Below are 5,806 nucleotides of genomic sequence, written 5' to 3' on the forward strand. Positions count from 1 at the left end.
TTAAGCAAGATAGTATCTTTGGCGTAATTTAAGTGCTCAGTAAATGACAACCATTACCATGTAATTAAATTAAATTAAGACAATAATTCAAATAAACCATAAGAGGGAGATATCAAGAAGGAAACTAAAGAAACGTGGAACAAAATTCACACTACTTGTTTCCACTAAGGGTAAACATATAGATAGGAAACAAACACACATGCACACCCACACACACCACTTTCTGCCCCAAGAAAACAAAATCACAACACAACAAAACCAGGTTTCAGTTCTAGATCCTGAATTAAATGAAATTTTGAGACTTTGTGTAATGTATACTCTCAAACAAAAACAATTCTATCCCTGCCTTTTGCAATGCTAATACCTGAAGATATGGGAAAAGCTTTATAGATAAGATACTCCTGTGAGAAAATTGCAGTTTTTCCTCCGTTAAAAGAACCTTGGTAACCAAATTGAGTATTTTCCCTTTAATACATGTTTTGTGTATACCTGATAGGAGTGCCTTTGTTTAGGGTGAGGTTTGGCCATGTGACTAACAATGTGACTAACCTGGAGACTGCGTTCAACCCAATGGGCAATCAATCAATCATACCTATGTGATGGAGCCTTAATAAAAACTCTGGATCTGGAAGCTCAAGTGAGTTTCCCTGGTTGGTAGTACTCCATGAATACTGTCAAACATCAACACTGGTAGAGTAACAATGTCCCAACTCCATGAGAAAGGACATTGGAAGTTTTATGTTTGAAGTTATCCCAGATTTTTGCCTTTTATGTGCTTCTTTCATTGGCTGATTTTGATATGTGTCCTTTCCCTGTAAGAAATAGTAACCCCTGGCTGGCTCATTCAATGGAATGTGAAACTCTTGATCTTAGGGTTGTGAGTTTGAGCTCTATTTAGTGGGTGGGGATAACTTAAATTTTTAAAATTAAAAAAAAAAGTGTAACCATGATTATAAAACAGCTTTTAGTAAGTTCTATGAGTCCTCCTAGTTCATTACCAAACCTGAGGGTGGTTTTGGGAACCCTCTAAAATTTGCATTTAGTATCACAGTAACGGCAGTCTTGTGGAAAGTGTGTGCTACCTAAACATGATAGCTGGCTCTAAACTTTGCAGTTTGGCTAACTCCAGGCATATGGGTTTAGAAAAAAAGACAAGTGAACTTTAAAATGATTCATTTGGTTTATATAACAGGTATATGAATGAGCCTGAATGTGTGATAGAATGGAAATCTAAATAGAGTAGAAACTATTGTTTCTATCTTGTCTATAGCTTCATGATCTCTCGAGAATCTCAAGGTTCTGAAGGCATGACTTTTCTCTCTCCTTTCTCAAAGGGAAATTGGAAAGTCTTATGGAAATATACAAATGAACTAAACCACGTTGGAGAGAAAAGCTGTATGTATGGACAAAGTGTTAGTAAATCTTAAAGTTGTGTCCCTAGATTGGTCTATTATCTTACTGAACAAGTATTACAGAACAGTGCATAAGGACACAAGGAGACATCCAGTTATAATATTCTTCCGAAAGTCCTGGCTTGCCCAAGATTCAAATAAGACTCTTCTATTGTGTGAAATATTTTCTGAGTGCACATGTACTATCCTTTGCCTATTTCCAAAAAAAGATGAATTAGATTATAACTTATTTAAAGTTTAACAGAACTCTTAGTTTGATTGATTTATATAGATTAATACATATATGACTTATATTCATATCTTGTCTGCTCTGATAACTCTTTAAAAGATTAAAAATTTGGGGGGGGTGTCACATCTGGGTGGCTTAGGTGGTTAAGTGTCCGACTTCGGCTCAGGTCATGGTCTCATAGTTCATGGGTTTGAGCCCTGCGTCAGGCTCTGGGATGACAGTGTGGAACCTGCCTGGGATTCTCCCTCTCTCCCTTTCTCTGTCTCTCCCTTGCTTGCACCTTCTCTCTCTTTCAAAATAAATAAACTTCAAAAAAAATTAGAAATTTTTTTCCTCTGATGAATTAAAAAAAATATTGTCCTCACATTCAAACTTCAAATTCAAAATAATAAAACTGTTATACACCTAAACTTTATTTGGAGTTTCCTAGACAAACCACAAAGAGATGCACTTTCACCTGGTAAATGGAGATGGTGTTAATCATAATTAAATATATTTGGCATTCTCTGTATATTTAATTATTTTAGCACTACTATGAAAATTCTCTCATCTCTCAAGCTAAGAATTTGAGAAGAACTCCTAAATTAAAAAGAAAAGCTCTGAGTGCCTGGCCTGGCTCAATTAGGTAGAATATGTGACTCTTGATCTTGGAGTTATGAGTTCAAACCCCCTGTCGGTGTAGAGAGTATATAAAAACAAAATTTTAGAAGAAAATGAAAAGCTCAATCTCTATAAAGTAATTACATATACTCAAAATGGTATCAGTTATTGGTAGGAGTAGGATTCAGTAATTGTGTACCTTTTAAGTTGGCTAGAAACACGCTCATGTTCACATACAAAGTGCATTACTTTCCTATTGTTGTAACAAATTACCACAAATTTAGTGGACTTAAACAACACAAATTTGTTGTCTTATTTGTAGGTAAAAAATGGGACTTACAGGGCTAGAATCAGTGTGTCAGCAGGACATCTAGAGCTTGTAGTCTCCAGGAGGGAATCTTTTTTTTTTTTTGTCTTTTCCAACTTCTCAAGGTTTCCCACATTCATGGCTTGGCTTCATTTGTCACATCTCCTCCTCAGACTCTATCTTGACTCCTTCCTTTAATTATAAGGACTCTAATGATAATATTGGGCCCATCTGGATAATTCAGGATAACCTCCCTGTCTCAAAATTCTTTTTTATTTAAGTCAATAAGTTTTTATTTAAGGAATTTTACATATGATTCCTTCCACTGCCAATCATTGTAGTTTCTCCAGTGTCAGAATCATAATCTTCAAAAAAAATCCTTTTAAAAAGAACTTTTTGGGGGCACCTAGGTGGCTCAGTTTGTTGTATGCCCAACTTTGGCTGAGGTCATGATCTCATGGTTTGTGAGTTCGAGCCCTACATCAGGCTCTTTGGCCTGATTAGCGTGGGGGCCTACTTCAGATCCTCTGTACCCCCCCAATAAATAAAGTTAAAAAAAACTTTTGTTCAATCCACAGTTGTCACTGTCAGTCCAGTGTTCTTTCAGTTGGACTTCTTTGATCTTCACTTAAATGAAGACCTTAAATGACAGACCTTAAAAATTCTCCTCCCGTAATCTTTGGGATCCAGTTTCTTTAGGGCCACGTGCAGGGTCACAGTACATGCATCTGCCTGGTTCTCAATTTCAAATACCCTCTGAATGTGAATGAGAATGAGTTCAAATCATATTCACTCCTAAACTAACACACCTTAGAACTGTACAGATTGTTGATATACTCCAATACCTAAAATTTAAAAAAAATATTGACTGTTAGGTCTCTCACAAGTTTTAGCAGATAGATGTCTTGTAATTCTTTCCCACAGATCTACCACATAGGAAATGTGAATAAAGGAAACCATGCATGTACTCTATGAGGCGTTTCCAACAATGTAGGTCTACAGAAAAAGCCCCATTGGGATAGACCTCAATTCCCATCTCAAGATTCTTAACTTAATTGCATTTGCAAATTCCTTTTGCTCTGTATGGTAACATATTCACAGGTTCTAGGGCTAGAAATGGGCATTTATTGGAGGGAGCTTTATTCTGCCTACCACAGAGAGGTATAATAACTCTCAAAAAAGCAGTTACTCTTGGGCGACTGGGTGGCTCAGTCAGTTAAGTGTCCAACTCTTGGTTTTGGCTTGGGTCATGATCTTACAATTTGTGAGTTCAAGATCTGTGGAGGGTTCTGCGCCGGCAGTATAGAGTCTGCTTGGGACTGTTTTTACCCTCTCTCTCATCCCCTCTCCTCCTCAAAAATAAGTAAATAAACATTTTAAATAATTTTAATCAGTTACTCTTTTTTTAAAAAATGAGCGAGGGGTGTCTGGGTGGCTCAGTTGGTTATGCCTCCAACTTCAGCTCAGGGCATGATCTCACGATGTCTGAGTTCGAGCCCCGTGTTGGGCTCTGTGCTGACAGCTCAGAGCCTGGAGCCTGCTTCCAATTCTGTGTCTCCCTTCTCCTGCTCACATGCTGTCTCTCTGTCTCAAAAAATAGACATTTAAAATGTTTTTTTAAAGATGAGTGATTTTATTTCTAGGTAACTGGAAATAATATGGTGATTTAAGAAAGCAGCCTTTTAAAAAATTTTAAATGTTTTATTTAATTTTGAGAGAGAGAGAGAGAGAGAGAGAGAGAGAGAGAGACAGTGTGAGCAGGGGAGGGTCAGAGAGAGAGGGAGATACAGAATCCTAAGACAGGCTCCAGGCTCTGAGCTAGCTTTCAGCACAGAGCTTGATGCAGGGCTCAAACCCACAAATGGCGAGATCATGACCTAAGCCGAAGTCGGACGCTTAACCGACTGAGCCACCCAGGTGCCCCAAAAGCAGCCATTTTTAAAGGAATGCATTCAAAACAAACGCAGAGGCCCCACCCGCATTTTAAAAGTTTATTTTATTTTGAAAGAGAGAAAGAGACAGAGAACAAGCAGTGGAGGGACAGAGAGAGAAGGAGAGAGAGAATTCCAAACAGGCTCCATACTCTGCACTGAGCCCCACAGGGGGCTCCATCTCATGATGGTGAGATCATAACCTGAGCCAAAATGAAGAGTCAGATGCTCAATCAACTGTCAAGGAAAGCATTCTAAAGTATGTAGGGATGAAATGACATGTCTGGAGTTTGCCCTAAGAGAATTCAGGGGAGAGAGAAGATGACAGAGAGGAAGGCAGTGTGCCAAATCTTGATGCTTTTTGAATCTGATGATGTATGTTTGGGGATGTGAAAAAGGTGGCTAAAGAAGATATCATTTGAGTCCTGCTAAATAGATCAGAGATCTATAGAGAGTGATCCAAGTGAAGAGAATTTTTCTTCACCTTTTAAAATGGGTTATGTATTTTTTGATGCTTTGATATCTTAGGACCTTAAGGATCCAGAGAGGAACTGCCCCTCCCAGAGTTAGCAAATTCCTAGAGATAGCAAAGGAATAAGCCTTTGATAAGCAAACCAACCAATCCTTGGTCCACCCCTCCTTTTACCAGGTTTCTGCAGTTCAGGACACTAACTTCCCACCCTAAATCACTCCAGGGACAGATGCTGGGCACCAGGGGACCATCCCTATAGCTGGGAGCCCATGGAAATCAAACTATCCAATTCTAAACCTGCTTAGCTTGCTTATCCTGTTTCACCCTTCCTTCCCATAAAAAACAAAAGAAAAGCTTTTGCCTATACTTTCCCCTCATTCCATCTGCCTCATGGTGCTTGCCACATGGCCTTGTATGGTATGCCATGCCTCCTGCTTCTAGGGATCCATGAGTATAAAAACTTCCGTTATGCTAGTTTCTGTGTCTCCACGTCTTCACAATACCTGACTAAAATAAACCTCGAGTACATTTTAAAACAATCATGTCCTTCCTAAAACAAAACCGTATGAGGAGTTAGAAGAATACTACAGATATATATTCAGTAGGAGTAGAGGTTTAATGTGTTTTTTTCACTGCTTAAAGTTAAATGCAACTGTAAAAAACAAACAAACCTATGTGGCATTTACATGGCAAGTGGGTGGTGGGCTGCAATGAACCTGGTATCTGTCAATAAAAAGATGGTTAGGCATGAGATGCAGTGGCAAAACATTTGGCAGAATTGTTGCCTGAGATCACTTGTGCAGCAGACTATGTGTCTTCTGAGTCCTGGAGGAATAGAAAATAGAAACTTAATAG

At 38.6% G+C, this 5,806-nt stretch overlaps 1 non-coding gene across 1 annotated transcript; it reads right to left on the reverse strand.

The window, feature by feature from the left end:
* Positions 1 to 3,446: 3,446 nt before the first annotated feature.
* On the reverse strand, positions 3,447 to 3,578 carry LOC120248936. Its single transcript, XR_005532710.1, has one exon. It is a non-coding gene; the product is annotated as a small nucleolar RNA SNORA18 (small nucleolar RNA).
* Between the last annotated feature and the right edge of the window lie 2,228 nt (positions 3,579 to 5,806).

This window comes from Hyaena hyaena, unplaced genomic scaffold, assembly GCF_003009895.1.
Source record: "Hyaena hyaena isolate Hyena2069 unplaced genomic scaffold, ASM300989v1 scaffold_615, whole genome shotgun sequence".
NCBI lineage: Eukaryota > Metazoa > Chordata > Mammalia > Carnivora > Hyaenidae > Hyaena > Hyaena hyaena.